The sequence below is a fragment of the Equus caballus genome, unplaced genomic scaffold (genome assembly GCF_041296265.1).
Source record: "Equus caballus isolate H_3958 breed thoroughbred unplaced genomic scaffold, TB-T2T haplotype2-0000440, whole genome shotgun sequence".
Taxonomy (NCBI): Eukaryota; Metazoa; Chordata; class Mammalia; order Perissodactyla; family Equidae; genus Equus; species Equus caballus.
In genome coordinates, this window is record NW_027222395.1 from 146,501 (window position 1) to 167,372 (window position 20,872).

At 39.8% G+C, this 20,872-nt stretch overlaps 1 long non-coding RNA gene across 3 annotated transcripts in view; it reads left to right on the plus strand.

The window, feature by feature from the left end:
• The first annotated feature begins 898 nt into the window (after nt 1-898).
• Nucleotides 899-20,872, plus strand: part of LOC138923048 (uncharacterized) — a 56,067-nt gene continuing 36,093 nt past the window's right edge. For 2 of the 3 annotated variants that reach the window (XR_011436150.1, XR_011436151.1), the window contains exons 1-5: nt 899-7,636; nt 8,599-8,767; nt 8,915-9,119; nt 9,673-9,728; nt 19,719-19,816. This is a non-coding gene — a long non-coding RNA (uncharacterized lncRNA). The remainder of the gene's footprint in view (nt 7,637-8,598; nt 8,768-8,914; nt 9,120-9,672; nt 9,729-19,718; nt 19,817-20,872) is intronic. The other variant, XR_011436149.1, reaches the window with a different exon arrangement.

The following is a 20,872-nucleotide window of genomic DNA, read 5'->3' on the forward strand; positions in this document are numbered from 1 at the left end:
ATTATTTGGTTGTGGAAATCGGCAGTACCTCCTACGTCTGGTAATTGCCTGGAGTGAGTCCTGTTTCCCCCTCACCAGATGTTTCCTTAGAGCTGCTCTAAGTGATACATCGATCCTGCATGAGCTCCAAGGAGCAGCCAAGCCATTCTGCAGGAAGAGAGCGGGTGAAGGAGGAACAGGCAGAAATGTACAAATGAGTTCTGGTGGGAGACCATCAGTGCATCGTGGATGCTGTCCAGAGGCTGACGTGGGCCACGTATAAAAAGAAGAGGCTGAACTAGGGATGGAGAAAGTAGGGATTCAGGTCCATTTCAGCATTTCAGGAGTCTGGTCCAGTGGGTGGGGCCTGGCACGAAGAACTGCCAGCGGGGATGATGCTGGGATTCTGGCAGTATCAGAGGCTGCTGGTTTAGAGCAGGATCGCAGGCAGACGTGATGCTGTGGTACCACAGGGACAGATCATCCATGTTCCCGTGAAGCCACAGCCACTCTGAAGCCGGGGCCAGGGCTTTCCCACGCCCTGTGGTCGTAGGCACTAGAGTGGCAGGAAAAGTAAACTGAGAAACTACAAGTTTCTCCTTGTAGAAACCTTACTCATTCTTTAAAGCTCACTTAAAAATTAATATTTATCTAAGGAATCCATACTTGTGCCTTTAAAATCAAATAGTACTGAAGGCTTTATAAAGGACCGTGACAGGCCCTCCCCAACCTTACAACCCCAGTCCTTTCTATCCCCCCAGTTCCATTCCCCATGGAAACCACTTGAGCCACTTCTATCCTAGCTGTTCTTGTGTTTACCTCCATTTATATAACTAGTACGAATACTTGTATTTAAAAGTAATTTTAAAATATTAGACACTAACTTCTTGCCGTGGTAGATAAAATTTGAGTAGGTAAAATTGCAGGTGGATGAAATTTGGTCCACACCCCATTCCCCTCTTCACTCTTCTCAGTCTGTCCTCACTTAAATCTTTATTCATGCAAAGTTCATCTTGGCATGGAAGGTGACCCCTTTCCTGGAACGTGTTCAGAGACTGCTCCTCCCCTGCTCCCACAGAGCTGTGTATCTCTCTTAGTGCACTGTTCCCCTTGCCCTTCCACGTTGGGGTTATCTATAGAACAGGTCACACAGCTGTGGTCTTTACTGCTGTGTGCCCGATATTGGTAAACCCTGCTCTTCTTCCCTGTCCCTAGCCATCTCTATATCTTTCTGCTTTGCCAGTCTCTGGGTGGGGGGAAACCAAAGTGGGTACTTCCTGTGTGCCCTGAAAGGCTGGGACGCCGGTCGTTCACTCTGCTCTCTCTTTCCCTGAAAGGAGAGCTCTTTCTAGCTGAGGAGTTCCCTCTTAGCACTGAGTAATGCCAGCTTAAAGGACGGGGTGATGCAGGCAAAATGAAGCTGTTCTTCTTTCTCTTTATGTGTGGTTATTCTCACATTTTTTGTTCCGCTATGTTGCTAAAGTTTCTTAAGAGGGCTTTAGAGCTCTCCCAGAACTCTTTTTGATCATGGGTAGGTAGCAGTCTAATTGTTGATCTTTCTGGGAGGACAGAGGCTAACATCTCCTACTCCCCCATCTTGGTGACATCACTCACTAACACATCGTTAAGGCTTTTTCATTTATATTCATGAGGGATAGTGGTCTTGTCTTTGCATGTGATGTCTTCACTTGCCATTGAAATTAAGGTGACTCTGGCCTAATAGAATGATGTGAGACCAGCTCTCTCCTTCTAATATTTTCTGAAATAGATGGTGGGAGATTGGGATTATTTTCTCCATTAATAGTCAATGGAATTCACCAGTTGAGTCATCTGAATCTGGGCTTTTCTTCCCTGAAAGGGTTTTAATTAGTAATTTAACTTTCTTGTTTGTTACAGATCTATGGAGATTTTCTATTTCTCTTTGAGTCAGTTTTGGAAATTTGGATCTAAGAATTTGCCAATATCTTATAAATTGTCTAATTTGTGGCATAAAGTTGTTCATAATATTCTCTTATAATCCTTTAATTTCTCTGTGGGTGTCCCTTTCTAATTTCTGATTTTGGTAAATTCTATCTTCTCTCTTCCTTGGGGATGCTAGCTAAGGGATTGTCAACTTTATGTGGTAAACAGCCAATTTCTGGTTTTATTGATGTTTGTGTTTTGTATTTCACAGACATGTGTTCTAATCTTTTGTATTTCCTTTCTTTTGCTTGTTTTCAGTTTGGTTTATTTTCCTTTCTTTCCTTTCTTAGGGTAGGAACTTAAATTATTGATTTGAGACTTTCCTCTCTTCCACTATAGGTGTTTAATACTCTAAATTTCTCTCTAAGTACTGCTTTAGGCACATCCCATAGACTTTGATATTCTATTTTTTAAATTTTCATTCACTTCAAAGTACTTTCAAATTTTGTTCCCAATTTATTCTTTGACTCATATGTTATTCAGATGGGTGTCATTTAAGTTCCAAATGTTTGTGGATATCCCAGATATATTCCATTCTTGATAGCTCACATTCCATTGTGGTTGGAGAACGTATTTTATATAATTTCATTCTTGCTAAATCTGTGGAATTTATTTTATGGCTGAGTACACGGTCTATCCTGGAGCATGTTCCATGTGGTATTGAAAAGAATGTGTGTTTTGTAGTCATTGAGTGCAGTGATCTATACACGTCACTTAATTTAATTTGGTTGATAGTGCTGTTCAAGTCTTGTATAACCTTGCTGATTGTCTTTCCTCTTTTTAATCCATTATGGACAGGAGGCAGTTGAAATTTCCAAGTATTGTTGAATTGTCTCTTTCTCCTTTCGTTTCCGTCAAATTTTACTTCACGTATCTTGAAGCTCTGTTGTTACATTTGTAAGCATTGTTAATTTTTATATCTTTCTGATTTAATGACATTTTGTCATTTGGATATGTCCCTCTTTGCTTCTAATAATATTTCTTGTTTTAAAATCTACATTGTCCAGTATTAACACAACCCTCCAGCAATCTTTTGGTAACTATTTGTGTGATGTGTCTTTTCCATCCTTCTAGTTTCAACTTCTGTTTGTCTTTGAATCTAAGATGTGTCTTTTGTAGATCACGTATAGTTGGATCTTGCTTTATTATTCATTTTCCCAATCTCTGTCTTCTAATTGTTTTTTTTAGACCATTCACATTTAGTGCAGTTATTGATAGGATCAGAGTTACATTTGCCATTTTGCTATTTGTTTTCTGTGTCTTCAGGCTTTTTTGTTCTCTGTCCTTCCTTTATTAACTTCTTTTGTGCTAAATAAATCTTTCAGTATATCATTTTAATTCCTCTATTGAATATTTTTTACTGTTTTTGAGCTATTTTCCTAGTGTCTGTGGTAGGGATTCCAATATGCATTTTAACTGACTATGGTCTATTTCAAACGAATATTAACTTAATTCCTATGAAATATAGAATGTTTCCTCCAATGTAACTCTGTTACTTTCCCCTCTTGTGCTCTTGTTTTTATATATATTATATCTATATATGTTACAAAACCAATACTAGAATGTTACAATTATTTCTTTGTACAATCTCATGTCTTTTAAAGAATTTAACAGAAGAAATGAGAAAATATATTTATAGATTCTTTTTTTTAAAACCCAGAAATTTATTACTTCTGGCTCTCTTAATTTCTTCCAGCTGATTCGAGGTACTGTCTGATGTCATTTTCTTCCAGCCCAAAGAATTTCCTTTAGTATTTCTCACAATTCAGTTCTGATATCAGGAAATTCTTCCAGTCCTTTTAAATTTAAGAATGTCCTTATTTCACCTTTATAATTAGTGGATAGTCTTGCTGGATAAAAAAATTCTTCATTACCATTTTTTCTTTCAGTATTTTGAATATGCCATTTCACTGCCTTCTAGGGTCTATTTTCTCTGATGAGCAGTTAGATATTATTTATGTTGATGCTCTCCTGTACATGTTCAGTTGTTTTTCTCTTTCTTAAGATTTTCTCTTTGTGTGTGGCTTCCAACAGTTTGACTATGATGTGTCTAGGTAAAACTATATCTTTGTATTTATCCTACTTGGAGTTCAGTAAGCTTCTTGGATGTGTAAATTAACATTGTTTCATCAACTTTGGGAAGTTTTGGACATTATTTCTTCAAACAATTACAATAACTATTAGATCCACAATTTGAGGAGGTGTATTACATGAGATTTGGGACGTTTACTGGGAAAGTCTAGGAACCTGGAAATTGGAATGATTACATGTATTTGGATTCACATATAGCTGAACTCATTGGGCACAATGAGTCTCCCTTGATTTCATAAGCAGTTGTTTCTCCCTGTGTGAGGCTGTTCCTTCATTGCTGGTATTCAACTATAGGATGAATCTCAAAATCATTATCCTGAGTGAAAAAAAAGCCACACAAAAATACACTGTATGATTCCTTTTGCATGAAACCCTAAAAAGATAAAACTAATCTAATATTGACAGGTGTAGAGAGAAACAGTTCCCAGATGGAGGTGTCTGAACAGTTTGAAAAGTGATCCAATATACTGGGGCTCTCAATAGATTGCCTCAATTACTCACTCAGATAAGGTTTGAATACAAGAATATCTTCAAGAGGGACATTATGTTCCTCAATATTTTATAAAATGATCACTAGCCATATGAGGGTGAATGCCAGGTAAGTACACCTCCCCCAATTACTGCGAGGATGGATCAGTGTGAGGTCAAGATTAAGGTGAAGAAATTGTATTCCTTCACTTACATGGATTTACCGAGCATCTAGGAAGCCCAAAGTTATTATCAGAGGAGAAGGATATGGTCAAACATATACTACTACTTGGTCAGAACAGATGTTCTAAACTCTGTGCACTTTGCCTGGCAGGTGTACACTTGCCTCTGCACAGCTTTGAGGCTTATTAGACAGTTCAAGTTTGTTGTACCTGCCACACACTCTGCAATTTTAAGGCCTTTAAGGTATACTAAAAGTCACTGCTTTGAGGAGCTTAGAAAAAGAAGTGAAGAGTAACTGAATTCTGACAGTGTCTGTCTCACTTCTCTCTCTCTCTCCAAATCCTAAGGGGTGATCCTAGTATAAGTTACCCCTGAAGGAGATACACACTATCCTCAGGCCCTGTCCGAACTTCCTTACTGGCTCCAGGCCCATAATAGGAATAAAAAACCAGCTATGTTCAGAGTAAAATTGCAAGAAATCCAGAAATTAAAAAACCAAAAACACAAAAGGAACTCAAGATCTTGCCCAATAAAGCAGAAACTAGGTAGCACATAAGGGGGTGGATCCTTACCATATTAGATTAGGAAGGATGAATTATGTTTGGATAGGCTCAAATTAATCAATATGAGTATACTCCCTGTGGACTCAGGAGCAGCCCATGTTGCATTTCAAAGCAATGAAATATGTATTTTCTCTAATGGGATACTGACAAATGTTTTTTGAAACTCTTAGAGTGTTTCTCATGTGCAGCCATCTTTTGTGGTGATATGAAGGGATCAGTGGTGGTGGCTCTTTGATCATGAAGTTCATTGAAATGAAATAGATGGGTATTCTACTAAGATGCTTCTTGAGATATATATCTATATACATGTGAAATTCTGGATCTTGTGGGCAGAAAACGAACACAAATCACCACAACAGGGATTTAGATTCTCTTTCTAAATCCTTGATATATCCTACTTTATAGACAGGAGGCTTTGACTAAAGGGAAGGCTGGGTCCCTTTGACAAAATTCCTCATAACTTGGTCACAAGAATATACAATTAAACATTCCCCAAAAGTCCCCAAGGGAGACCTGTGGCCACATACCCATCAACTCTCCTTCAAACTGGGTTTACAGTGTATGGTGGCATCATTGGAAATTATGGCTGCTACGATTACAGTCTCACTTAGGGGTGGTTCTGAAATGTGTGGTGAAAAAAAAATCTTCCCAGTGGGTAGAGTTTAAGGAGGTATATTTAGTTCACTTTGTGAAGAACTGACATGTACTTGAGTTTCGATTTATACTGATTTATGTCCAGTAGCTCAGTGAGTTGACAGGTAGTAGGGGGCTAAACAAGAATAAGACTGGAAAATTGGTGACCAAAAGGTCTAGAAGAGACACATGCGGATGGAATTCTAAGAATAGGTATTGAATGGGGTTTATAAATGCTTAACGGAGGATAGGATATCAGAGGGAAGAGAACAAGTGAGGTGTTGGGTATTTATTCCTTTGGCTCTCCGTGCTGAGCCATGTAATGGGCATTCACAATGTTTCTCTTCCTAAGACCACAGCTCTCATAAGGGTGGCCTTTTGTGCTAAGTTCTGATAATGTCACCTACTCTCACTACAGCCCTGGGGGCGATAATAACTCTCTACCAACACTAGTTACAGGATGCTTCACTAACCCTACCCACATTTTTAGAGCCCTATTTATTAGACTCTCCTCAAGTGTCCCATGGTTTCTTGACAACTGACACCTGTTTCTTCAGGGGACCCTGACTAATAGGCCCCACAACAAGCCTGATCATAAACTCCATGGGGGTAGGGAATTTACTCTCTTTTATTTGATGTTGCTATCCCAGCACCTAGAATGATGTCGATTGTACAGTCAGTTTTCAATAAATGTTTGTTAAACGACATATGTGTGACCACTTTCTCTCCTTCGTGATCTTTATGTTAAAGTCTATTATGATTGATTTAATATAGTTTAACCAGCATTCTTGTGCTTTTATCTGTAATTTGGTAAAGAATGACAAAGAATTATAAACGTCAGCAAAAAGCAAGCAAACTTGTCGTTATGTGCATGGAAATCCAAGATATTTAACATAAAAATTTCTGAAACAATAAGAGAATTCAGCAAGAATCAATGTTAATGTAGAAGACCCAACAGATTTCCTATAAACATCCACCCCTGGAGCACCTGTGCAGACCCTCAGTAGAATCTGCACACTGGGCCCCAGGCGCGCCAGGATGGGGCTCAGGGGTTGGTGGGTCCGGCGGCTGTAAAGGAACAGGGTGGAGGTCCCAGGTTGAAAAATTGTAAAATTATAATTTTACAGCTATATAATTTAACTACTTCAGTCGGCATGTCTTTTTCTTTTTACAAAGTCAATTTTCCTACCTAACTCCAAATTTTTTTCACACCATCTAAGTAATATTTTAATATTTTCCATATCCAATCCGTATTCAAATTTCCCCAATTACCTCCAAATGACTTATGAAAAAAATGCTATTTTAATCGGGAGCCAATAGCGGACTACCCTTTGCATTTGACAGCAGAGTTCAGGCTTAACCCTTAACCTCTTCGGGCTCGGAGGACCCTGGGCAGGAGAGATTTAAGAACACCGTCCTCCCGCTTTCGCGGAAAGGCCAAAAGTGACTTGAAATGTAGACGCGGAGGCCTATGGGAAATGTAGTTTTAAATAGGTGAGGTTCACCGCCTGGACTCCGGGAAGGGGACGCCACGCTCCTTCTGCGCATGTGCAGCCGTAGCCTCCTCGTTTGTCTTCTCAGGACTCCAGAGAACCGTTGGGGAACTTTGGGGTGTGCTCGGAAAATGCAGGGTGCGCACCGAGGGCGAGGGACTAGCTGGGAAGGGTGTGCCTGTGCTTGGGGATGGGAGCAGGAAGTGTCTGGGACCTCGTCGCCCCCCGCGGCGGTGTATAAACCCGGGCGGGCCGTCAGAGCGGGTAAGGCCGATGGGGGAGACCCCGGCCCTCGGGCTGCCGGGGGGCGCAGGTGTTCGGGGCGGTCCGGGATGCCCGAGGATCGTGTGACCAGCCCGCCTGCAGCCCGACCGGAGAGAAGCCCATGTCGGCGGCGGTGGGTGCGGGAGGGAGGAGTGCGTTTATCAGGCGGACGGTGACCGTGGGTCTGCGGTGGAGCCCGAGCTCTGGAGCACTACAGGCCCGGTCAGTGCCAGCTCTGTCACCTGTTAGCAGGGGCGACAGAAGGAACCTGGGCGAGAGTCAGGGTTCTCATCTATAAATATTAATAATGATTGTTTCACGGCGACGTTTGGAAACATAGATCACTATTTTAGACAAGTGCCAGGTAGGAAGCCTTAAGTAAGTGACAACTGCTGTTATAGTTAGAGGACGCTTTGTTTTTTTACTGGATAGTTTAATGTACCCTGACAACCACTTCACCAGAAACCGAGGCTCGGGTCGGTGGCCCGATGTGCTCGAGTCAGGAGCTCCCAGCCAGGGAATTTGGATTCGAGGGCAGGTGTGCTTGGCTTCAGTCTCAGGCTTTGTCTGATGTCACACCTGCCCAAGACTGGCATTACAGCCTTCACAGCACTTAGGAACATGGCCTGTCCCTGCGTCCCCAGGGATGTAAAGGAAAGGATGTGGATGGAATCCCACCATGTGTCACATGTATCCTGGGATTTCTAGTGTCTCTTCAGGTCCCTTGGGTCAGACAGAGGTGCCTGGCCCCCTCTGCATTGTCAGGCTTTCTGTCCTTGAAGTCTGACGTTATAATGAATTCTAAGAGTCAGCCTTTTTGCCCCTAAGATGAATTTATTTCTCAGATCCATGTCCCAGTTGCCTTGAAACAAACCAGCCCTTGTGAGGCAGGAAGCAGGGGGCCTCTGTGAGGGAGTCTTACCTGGAAGAGAGCGCCCCTCTGACCTTAGACCTCTCTCCAGAGCTTCAGAGCAGAGACAAGAGCCCAGAAAGGAGCAGATGCTAGATTTGCAAGATCAGAAGCAGGTCTTGATCCTCCTGCCCAGAATGAACCAGACTTGATGATGCCACCTTCAGGAGCCACCACACTGTGTGACAGTGGGGCATTTGGGCCGTCCCTGGGAAGTACAGGTGAGCTGGGGTGGCCCAGGGGCAGGCTGCTCAGGAAAGGCTGCTTTGTTGGAGAGCCGTGAGGGCAAGGTCTGGGGGTAAGGGACAACCAGGCAGAGGGAGGAAGTTCTGTCTCCGGTCCCCTTAAATGGCCCCCGCTATTTACAGATGCGCTGCTGTCACACATGTCCACCACCACATGTGACATTAGTGACGTTATCCTGATGTCACAGGATCCAAGAATGATGATCTGTGAAGAGTTTTCCAAGGTCACCTACTTCTAACTCTTTTGAAAGATTTAAAGACATTGGGCCTGAAAATTTCAGTGACTTGTCCAGGGAAACGCAGTTTGTGACAGTTCACTCTCTCACAGGTAAGTTACCAAAAGCATCTATCGAAAGGGCCTTTTGAGAAATACTTCCCAGCTGAAATGAACAATTACAAATTCCTGCCTTAAATCCTCCCATCTCTTTTACTAGGCTTTCCGTGGATTGTGTATACCAGGGGTTGAATAATATTACTGAGAAAAATAGATAAATGATGCATACTGAGCATTTTTCTGCTAAGTTAACTTTAATGAAGGAATAGTGTCTTGTCGTTTGGCGTACTTTAATTCAACTGATCGGTTGTTTTTATTTCTTTCTGTTATCCAGAAGGACGCATGCGTTATTGTTAAATCAATCGAGTAAAGTTTATGTTCACTCAGTAAAAAACTGCAGATTTCAGCTCCATGGTCATTTCAGAATCACACAAAGACAGGTGTTGCTGCCTGTCCATGATCCTTCTTGTGCCTTTTCAAGGCCCAGAGGGCCCTGTGCCTATGGGGAGGATGATCCCCAACTGGGGTGCTGAGATTTGAGGAGGTGAATCTAAGAGCTGTAAGACAGCTAAATCTCAGGACCCCTGTCTTCTTTCTGTCCCCTCAGCTGAACCACAGTCCTCTGTACTCGCCCAGGAGCCACAGAGAGTGAACATCCCTCAGGTGAGCTCTTTATTCATTCCCCACTTTATATTGTAATGGATTTATAAGGTTTAGCAGGATCCATGCATTAAAGGAAAAGGAGAAGTTGAAATAGTAGAAATCAAGTCAGTCTTGAGGAAAAATATAGCGTGTTTTACTATTAATTGTGATGTTGGCTGTTAGCTTTGAGTGGGTAACCTTGTCAGGGTAAGTAGTTTCCCACTAAGCTACCTGTTTCAATCTCTTTACTTGTGATTGGGCTATTCAGATTCTCTGTTTCTTCTTGATTCAGTTTTGGGAAGTTGTATGAGTCTTAGAATTTATCTGTTTCTTCTGGATTGTCCAGTTTGTTGCTATATAGTTTTTCATAGTATTCTCTTATAATCCTTTATATTTCTGTGGTATCTGTTGTAATTTCTCCTCTTTCATTTCTAATTTTATTTATTTGAGCCTTCTCTCTTTTTTTCTTAGAGAGTCAGGCTAAGGGTTTGTCAATTTTGCATATCTTCTCAAAGAACCAGCGCTTTGTTTCACTGATCTTTTCTACTGTTCTTTTTTCTTTTTTGGTTTCAATTTCATTTATTTCTGCTCTGATTTTTATTGTTTCCCTCCTTCGGCTGACTTTGGGCTTTGTTGGTTCTCCATTTTCTAACTGTATTTTAAGATTGCTTATTTTAGATCTTTCTTGTTTTTTTAAGCTGGGCCTGTATTGCTATGAATTTCCCTCATAGGACAACTTTTTCTGCATCCCATATGAGTTGGTATGGTGTATTTTCATTTTCATTTGTCTCCAGATATTTTTTGATTTCTCTTTTAATTTCTTCAATGATCCATTGGTTGTTCAGTAGCATGTTGTTTAGTGTCCACATATTTGTCACTTTCCCAGCTTTTTTCCTGTAGCTGATTTCTAGTCTCATAGCATTTTGGTCAGAAAAGATGCTTGATGTGATTTCAATCTTCTTAAATTTATTGAGGCCTATCTTGTTTCGAAACATATGGTCTGTCCTTAGAATGCTCCATGTGCACTTGAGAAGAATGTGTATTCTGCTATTTTTGGACAGAATGTTCCATATATATCTATTATATAGTCCATCTCGTCTAGTTTTCCATTTAATTCCACTATTTCCTTGTTAACTTTCTGTCTGGATGATCTATCCATCGATGTAAGTAGACTGTTGGGGCCCCCTGCTATTATTATGTTGTTGTTAATATCTCTTTTTAGGTCTGTTAATAGTTGCTTTATGTACTTTGGTACTCCTTTGTTGGGTACACGTATATTTATAAGTGTTATGTCTTCTTGTTGGAGTGTCCCTTTTACCATTATATACTGCCCCTCTTTGTCTCTCATTGCCTTTTTTATCTTGAGGTCTACTGTGTCTGATACAAGTATTGCAATAACTGCTTTCTTTTGTTTGCCATTAGCTTAGAGTATCATCTTCCGTCCCTTCACTCTGAGCCTGTGTTTGTCTTTAGAGCTAAGAGTGTTTCCTGGAGGCAGCATATTGATGAGTCTTGTTTTTCAATCCATCCCACCACTCTGTCTTTTGATTGGATAATTCAATCCATTTACATTTAGAGTGATTATTTATATATAAGGGCTTAACGCTGCCATTTTATCACTTGTTTTGCAGCTCTGTATTTCCCTTGTTTCTTGTCTTGTGTATTTTGGACTGCCAGTTCAGTTTGGTAGTTCTCTATGATGGTTTTCTCAGTTTTCTCTTTTTTGTGTGTGAGGAAGACTGGCCCTGAGCTAACACCTGTAAGCAATCTTCCTCTTTTTTAGCTTGAGGAAGATTGTTGCTGAGCTAACATCTGTGGCAATCTTCCTCTGTTTTTTGTATGTGGGATGCCAGCACAGCAGGGCTTGATGAGAGATGCATAGGTCTGTGCCTGGGACCTGAAGCTGCAAACCCTGGGTGGCTGAAGCAGAGCATGTGAACTTAACCATTATGCCACTGGGACAGCCCCTCAGTTTTCTTTTTTTCTGTATCATTTGTGTCTCTGTTCTGATTATTTGTTTAGTGGTTACCATCAGGTTTGTATAAAAAATCTCGTAGATGAGATATACCATTTTCTGATAGCCTCTTATTTCCTTGGTCTAAGCCAGTTCCATCCCTTTCCTCTTCCTCTGATTTGTTGGTCATAACACATTCTGTTTTGTGTTGTGATTTTGTGGTTAAAATCACAAGATTATAGTTATTTTTGATGTTTTCCTTCCCTTTACCTTTCATGTCATAATTAAGTTTTTGCTAACCTCTTCTGGTAGAGAGCTGCAATTTTCTGACTTTGGCTGCCTATTTATCTCCTTGCTCAAGGCTTTGTGAACTCTTTTTTTTCTTTTTCAGGTATGAAGGTCTTCTTGAGCATTTCCTGTTTGGGGTGTCTTGTGGTGATGAACTACCTCAGCTTTTGTTTATGTGGGAAAGTTTGTATTTCTCCACCATATCTGTAGGATATTTTTCCCTGGATAGAGTATTCTCAGCTGAAGGTTTTTGTCTTTCAGAATTTTGAATATCTCATTCTACCTTCTCGTAGCCTGTAAAGATTCTGCTGAGAAATCTCCTGAAAGTTTGATATGGTCTTTGTAAGTTATTTTCTTCTGCCTTGCTGCCTTTAAAAATATTTCTTCTTTATCACTGACTTTTGCCAGTTTTACTACTCTATGCCTTGGAGTAGGTCTTTTTACATTGATGTAATCAGAAGTTCTGTTAGCGTCTTTTACTTGTAATTCCAGCTCCTTTTCCAGGTTTGAACAGACTTTCTGCTCCTTTCTCCCTCCCTTCTCCCTCTATAATACCCGTAGTTTTTATGTTGCATTTCCTAATTGAATCAGATATTTCTCAGAGAATTTCTTCGGTTCTTTTTAGTCTTAATTCTCTCTCCTCCTCCATCTGAAGCCTTTCTATATTTCGGTCCTCCAGATTGCTAATTCCGTCTTCCATAACGTCAGCTCTGTAATTCAGGGTATCCAGATTTTTCTTTATCTCATTGTGTTTTTCATCTCCAACATTTCTGATTGGTTTCTCTTTGTAGGGTCAATCTCTTTTGTGAAGTATTCCCTCTGTTTATTAATTTTATTCCTGATTTAATTGAACTATCTGAATTTTCTTGTAACTCGTTGAGTTTTTTAATGTTAGCTATTTTGAATTCTCTGTCGTTTACATTGTAAATTTGTGTGCCTTCAGGATTGATTTCTAGGTGCTTTTCATTTTCCTTCTGGTCTGGACTATTAATATATTTCTTCATACTATTTGATGGGGTTGGTTTGTGCCTTCACATAGATAGTATCTGGTTGCAGATTCCACCTGCCACCACTGGAGGAGGTTCAGGAGCTGTGTATTCTGAGCCTGCTGTGATCCCTGGTGTCTGTGCTTGTCCTTTGGAATCTATGCTGACAGGACCCATCTGCGATTGCCTGCTTGTAGCTGCTGCTTTGCTAATGTACGCACGGGCACTCTAGACGGGGTCCCTTGCTCTGGCTGACTGGCTGAGCTTGTGAGCCCAGCAGGGGGAGGGGCACTTCTTTTGCATGTGCCATCCCGTGGGTGTTCTCTGTTTGCCCTCGCTGTCTGTCCTCCTGGCGTGCTGGCTTCATGAAGACAACCCCACAATAGCTTAGCCTCCTCTGTGGAGCTTTCCTATGGGATGTGAGGGAACTTGGAGAGCGAAGGCATTCCTACAGAGTCTCCCCCCAGGCCCCTCTTTTCTCAGAGCTGTGCATGGTCCTGTGCCCTAGGTCATTGCTGGGGAGGGAGAGGAGATCCCCTTACTTCCTCCTCCTTCCTCCTGGGGGGTCCAGCACCTCCACCTTCAGGCATTTGGCTGCATGGGTCTCTCAGATGTCTTTTGTGTTGTGTGCCTGTCCTCTGTTGGTTTATGAATGTCCTTTTCATTCTTTCTTAGGGAGGAGAGTCTAAGGGAAGAGCTCACTCCGCCGTGATGCTGATGTCATGCCTGGTCATTCTATTTTTAAGTTTTTGAGGAATCTCTGTACTATTTTCCACAGTGGCTGCACCAATTTACATTCCCACCAGCAGTGTATGAGGGCTCCCTTTTCTCCACATCCTCTCCAACACTTCTGTTTTCTTTGTAAAGATTGGCACCTGAGCTAACATCTGTTGTCTATCTTTTTTTCCTTCTTGTTCTCCCAAAACCCTCCCAGTACATAGTTGTATATTCTAGTTGTATATCCTGGCTGTGCTGTGTGGGATGCCACCTCAGCATGGCTTGATGAGTGGTGCCGTGTCCAGGCCCAGGATCCAAACTGGCAAGACCCTGGGCTGCTGAAGTGAGTAGCGCACACGAACTTAACCACTCGGCCATGGCACTGGCCCCTCTCCAACACTTCTTATTTCTTGTCTTTTTAGTAATAGCCATTCTGATGGGCATGAGGTGATATCTCATTGTGGTTTTGATTTGTATTTATCTAATAATTAGTGATGTTGAACATCTTTTCATGTGCCTGTTGGCCATCTGTATATCTTTGGGAAAATGTCTGTTCAAATCCTCTGCCCGTTTCTTGACTAAGTTTGTTCTTTTGTTGTTGAGTTCTTTATATATTTTGGATAGCAACCCCTTATTGGATAAATGATTCACAGATATCTTCTTCCAATTGCTAGGTTGTCTTTTCATTGTATTGATGTTTCCTTAGCCATACAGACGCTTTTTAGTTTGATGTAGTCCCATTAGCTTATTTTTTCTTTTGTTTCCCTTTCCTGAGGAGACATATTCAAAAAGACACTGCTAAGAATGATAGCAAAGAGCTTACTGCCTATGTTTTCTTCTTTGGAGTTTTATGGTTTCAGGTATTACATTCAAGTCTTTAATCCATTTTGAGTTAATTTTTGTGCATGGTGTAAGATAATGGTCTACTTTCATTCTTTTGTGTGCGGCTGTCCGTTTTCCCAACAGTGTTTATTGAAGAGACTTTCCCTTCTCCATTGTATGTTCTTAGCTCCTTTGTTGAAAATTGGCTGTTCCTAAATGTATGGGTTTATTTCTTGGCTATCAATTCTGTTCCATTGATCTGTGTCTGCTTTTCTGCCAGTATCGTGCTGTTTTGATTAATACAGCTTTGTAGTATACTTTGAAATTAGGGAATGCGATGCCTCCACCTTTGTTCTTTTTTCTCTGGAGTGCTGTGGCTCTTTGGGGACTTTTGTTGTTTCCAGTAAATTTTAGAATTCTTCTTTCTATTTCTGTGAAAAATGTCATTGGGGTTTTGATAGGGATTACATTGAATCTGCAGATTGCTTTAAGTAACATGGACTTTTTCACTATGTTGATTCTTCTAATCCATGAGCACAGAATATCCTTCTATTTCTTTATGTCTTCTTTAATTTCTTTCAACAATGTCTTATAGTCTTCAGTGTATAGGTCTTTCACCTCATTGGTTAAATTTATTCCTACCCACTTAATTCTTTTTGTGATTGTAAATAGGATTGTATTCTTGATTTTTTATTTCTGCTCGTTTGTTTTTAGTTTTTTGATGGATTCTTTAGCGTTTTCTATATGTAAAATCTCATCATCCACAAGTAGTGACAGTTTTACTTCTTCCTTTCCAGTTTGAATATGTTTTATTTATTTTTCTTACTTGATTGCTCTGGCTAGGACTAAGAAGGGTGAGTGTGGGCATGCTTGTCTTGTTCCTGCTCTTAGAGGGATAGCTATCAGTTTACACCATTGAGTATAATGTTAGCTGTTGGTTTGTCATATATGGCCTTTATTATGTTGAGGTACTTTCCTTCTATAATTATTTTATTGAGAGTTATTATCATAAATATGTGGTGAATCTTGTCAAATTCTTTCTCTGCGTCTGTTGAGATGATCATGTGATTTTTATTCTTCATTTTGTTAATGTAGTTTATAACATTGATAAAGAATACTGTTGTAATCCTTTGTATTTCTGTTATATTGCTTGTGATTTCTTCTCTGATTTTATTTATTTGAGGCTTCTCTCTTTTTGTCTTATTCTACCTAAAGGTTTGTCAATTTTGTTTATATTTTCAAAGAACTAGCTCTTAGTTTCGCTGATCTTTTCTATTTTCTTTTTACTCTCCATGTCATTTATTTCAGCTCTGATTTCTAGTAGTTCCTTTGTTCTCCTGACTTTGGGCTCTTCATTTTTCTTCTTTTCTGATTCTGTTGGATGTATTGTTAGATTGTTTATTTGAGATTTTTCCTGTCTCACAAGGTAGGCCTGTGTTGCTAGGAACTTCCCTCTTAGTACTGCTTTTGCTGTATCCAATAGATTTTGGTACACTGTATTTTCCTTTTCATTTGCCTCCAGATATTTTTCCATTTCTCCTTTAATTTTGTTGTTGTTCCAATAGTTAATGAATAGCACGTTGTTTAGGCTCCACATATTTGTGACTTTTCCAGCTTTCTCCTTGTGGTTGATTTCTAGTTTCATACCATTGTGGTTGGAAAAGATGCTTGATATCTTTTCAGTCTTCTTAAGTTTATTGGGAGTTGTTTTGTTTCCCAACAAACAGTGGATCTTTGAGAATGTTTCATGTGTACTTGAGAGAAAATGTATATCCTGCTGCTTTTGGATTGAATATTATATATGTATCTGTTCAATTCATCTGGTCTAGTGTTTCATTGAAGATCAACGTTTCTTTGTTGATTTTTCTCTCTAGAAGACCTATCCATTGATGTAAGTGGGGTATTAAAGTTCCCTACTCTTATGGTGTTGCTGTCAGTTTCTCCCTTTAGATCTGTTAATAGTTGTTTTATAGACTTTGGTGCTTCTACGTTAGGTGCATATATATTAATAAATGTTATGTCTTCTTGATGGATTATCCCCTTTATCATTATATAATGCCCATCTTTGTCTCTTGTCTTTTTTGGCTTGCAGTCTATTTCGTCTGATAGAATTATGGCTACACTCACTTTCTTTTGGTTGTCATTTGGTCGGAGTATCATCTTCCACCCCTTCACTCTGAGCCTATGTTTTTCTTTAGAGCTGAGATGGGTCTCCTGGAGGCAGCACATTTTTGGGTCTTTTTCTTAACCTGTCCAGCCTCTCTGTCTTTTCATTGGTGCATTCAATCCATTTACATTTAGGATGATTATGGATATATAGGGACTTACTATTGCCATTTTATCTTTTGTTTTATGGTTGCTCTATATTTCCTTTGTTTCTTTTTCCTTGTGTTTCTCACTACAATTTCAGCTTGACGGTTTTTGGTGATGTGTTTTTCAGTTTCCTCTTTTTTTATGTTTCGTGACTCTGCCTTAATTTTTGTTTTGTGGTTACCATGAGGTTTGTATAAAAGGTCTCACAGATGAGATAGTTCTTTTTCTGCTGATAGCATTTTTGCTTCATTTGACTAGGCAAGTTCTGTCCTTTTCTTCTTCCCTTGCTATTTTTGTTGTCAAAATTCTTTCTTTCTGTATTGTGAATTTGTTACCAAATTGGAATGGTTAATGTTATTTTTAATGCTTTCTTTCCCTTTAACCTTTGCATCATAATTGTTTACTAACATGTTCTGATACAGAGTTGCAGTTTTCTGATTTTATCTATTTATCAACTTGTTTAAAGCTTTGTATCCTTTGCCTTTTCATTTCAGACAGGAGAGCTCTTTTTGACATTTCTTATAAGGCAGGTCTAGTGGCGATGGACTCCCTCAGTTTTTGTTTCTTCCTCACACTTTATTTGTCAGCTGCAGCAGTGGACCCCCAGCTGTCGCAGCACCCAAGGACACAGAGCTGATTATTACAGTGTTGATTAATACAGTCCCTAACTAGCTCTCAAATACTTGTACTTTTCTGCATCCTTTCTGAAACCACCCTAGTCGAAGTAAGCAACTAAGTAACTGGATGACTTTAATGACCTCATGTCTCTGATCCTCAATTTCTTGGTTTGTGAAATGAGGCAGTTAGAAGGAACACCAAGTTTCTTCCTTCTCTATATTCTGTGATTATCAGAATCTACAACTATGGAGAGACTCAGGGAAAAATCAATTCCAATGTTTTGGGAAACCATCTCACTTTCTCCATTTAAATTAACTCTTGGGGTGACTGAGATTGTGCCTCGTATCCTCTCATAGCACTGCTCGTAAGGACAGTCTCAGAATCTTCAAGACAACTTAAAAGAAGGCCCTTTCTCTTAAATAGGAATCTGCCTTATGCCATGTTTTGAGCTGTAGAAAATATTTTAGAATGAGATTCTAGTGTTGGTAACAAATTTATCTACATTGCTAATTCATCTGAAAGCTCCTATTCTTGAAAATGTCCCATGTGGGGGTAAAGAAGTTCCATGTAAAGGTTTAGTCCATTTTTGTTGACAATCTCTTGAGTGGATGTTAAAAACCTGGATAACAGGATAATGTTCATGGAGATTGGGGGGAGGGACAGTGATGAATGAGTTTGGTTGACTTTCAGCAGTAGTAAGGTCAAAATGAAAGCATTATAAAAGAAGAGTAGAGATTTAGGTCAGGGCTTTCTATGAAAAACAAGTAAAAACCATAAGCAGATGGAAAAAGTTTAAGTGACACAGTATGGCAGATTCCACTGATGAGTTTAATAGGCAGCCATTTTAGTGGCACAGAGAGTAGACTGATTCAAGGGACAAGAACCAAAAAGCAAGGGGTCCCATCCTGCCCTGAGGATTATTTTGTTCTGAAGTGTGTTAGCCCAGCTGAGTGAAGACCTGGGGAGGATGTCGTAGATCCTCTAAAAGGGGCATCCATCAGCTGCAGGAAGATGTGCCATCTCTCCCCAAAGCTCATTAGCAGATTGGAAGTGGCATGCTGCATTACTCTGATTAGCATTAATTTTATAATTCTAGGCATAGAACTTTCCTCCACATGAGTCAGCCTTCACACAAAAACACAGACGCACATGGTGTGGATAAAACACAAGTAACCTTACTGCTGCTTCCCATCTTCCAAGGACCCAGTGGGAAGGAAAACGTGGTTCCCTAGCAAAGAGGGGAGTTAAGGGCTGGAGTTTTCCAGCTCTCCAAGCTGGGTGCAGGTCCCACAAATCGGGGAGAAGTGCAATGCCATCTTTCTGGCAGACCAAGACTTTGGGAAAACTGGGTCCTTCTGATCTGGTTAGGGAAGACGCAGTACTTCCAACAGCCACTGCAGCAAGGCAACAGCAGCATTACAAGTGAGATGAGGAACGTTACCTCAGAGCCTCCCAGGGAGAGAGCATTGAGGCCCCTACCGTTTATTGGGATAACTGGTTCCTGGCCCTTTGGAAAATACCCAGTCATCCCAGGGCTAGACTTCTCAGGAAAAGTAGCTTGCCAATCCCTTTAAAATTTGCAGCTAAAACCTATCTACGCTTTTATTTGTTACATATATTGTTGGGGCTTCATTTCAAACTGCTATATTACAAAACTGTGTTTCAGATAACTTTAAATCCATGGCAGTGACTTTCAAATTCTTTTGATGGCAACTCACAAAATAAATCTATAAATTATTTTTTATCGTAAATCAGTATATACGCACACACACCAAAGGAATATAAAAATTTTATGAAACTGTTCTTACCTTTTTACGTGTAATACACTCTAATATTATCTATTCCATTTTGTTTCATTGTTTTTTAAGTGCTTGTCACACTCTCTAGAATTATTTCATAATCCACTAGTTGGTCAGGACCTGCAGTTTGAAAAGCACTATTTTAAAATTATTGCTTCCAGGTACCCTAGCCGGTAGTCTGGTATCCAGATTTTTAAAAGGCTTATTAAAATGCATCATCAAAAAGCAATATTTGCTAAAGGACCCTCAGTCTCTATAAAGAGCACTCTCTTGGGGATTCCAACCACAAGTTACCAGATAAATAACCAGCTTTCCTTTGCAGAACTGAGATGTGAGCTCAACACCAAGTAAAAATGACATAAAATCAGAACAAAGTTGGAAAAGGAGGACCACCTCCAAATGCAATATGTGGTCCTTCTGGGAAACATGACGCAGCCTAGAGTGAGGTGAGGGGGACAAAACAGAAAAAAAACATTAATGGAGAAAAAATCAAGCTTGTAACTTCTGTCTCCAGGCTTCACAAGGTGCACTTGTACTTCCAACCCTAAGAGACAGAGTGATGTTCAGCATGACTCCATAATCCTGTGGCCTTGAGAACCTCAGCAGACATCAGTTAAGTCATTTAAGGATAACTGCAAATTAAATTAGTTCATCCTAACTCTATATGACTCCACTCATAGTTGGAAGTTAGTATATTGATAAGGAGATCTGATCGGTGGTTACCAGGGAAAAGGGGGGGTGGGGGGAGGGCACAGAGGGGGAAGTGGTGTACCCACAACGTGACTAACAAAAATGTACAACTGAAATCTCACAAGGTTGTAATCTATCATAACATTAATAAAAAAAAAATTAGTTCATCCTAATTACGCAAAAATGATAAATTCAAATAAGCAAGGTAATTCAATTCTGAATTAAAAATTTTTTCAATCACTTGACATCTCAAATCAAAGCAAATGGGTAATGTTACCAATTATATCAATTCGACTCTATATTTCAATACATAAACATATGATGAACAATTAAAATTCTTATGTGATATGCATTTAACTTGTTAACATTTATGCTACAGTAGGGAACCACACTCGAGAAACAGGGTCATGTCCTTGAAAACCAAAGAAGGTTATCACAAAAGAGTCTTTGTAAGAATCCAGCAACAGGATGAGTCCCCAAAATCTATTAAATAAACTATCCCACAGGAAAAGTGAGGCAGATCACACTAGTAAAGGCAACACTATGGAAGCTTATGCAATAGTTATCAAGGGAAACATTTGATACATAATAAAAATATTTAGTTTTAGGAAGCAGTATGATAGGCTCTGATATGGTTGCACTTATGAGTACAGGACTTTCATAGGAAGGAAAGAAATGGAAATTCGCTGAATGTTTGTGTTTTGTCATGCATCACTAAATACCTTCGATTACATTATAGCATTGGAAACTAGGAAGCAGAAATGTGAAATAACTTGTTGTAGGCCACACAGTAATAAATGACAGAACTAGGACTTAAACTCCATCTTCTAATTACACATCCATTATTCTTGTCACATCAATACCACTTTATCCTGAACTAGTACTCAAAATATGATAGTGCTTAAAATATTTGCTTAAGCATTTCTTAGGATTTCTGATCAAGGTCAATTCAAATTCCAATTTCAAGGCTAATGAATA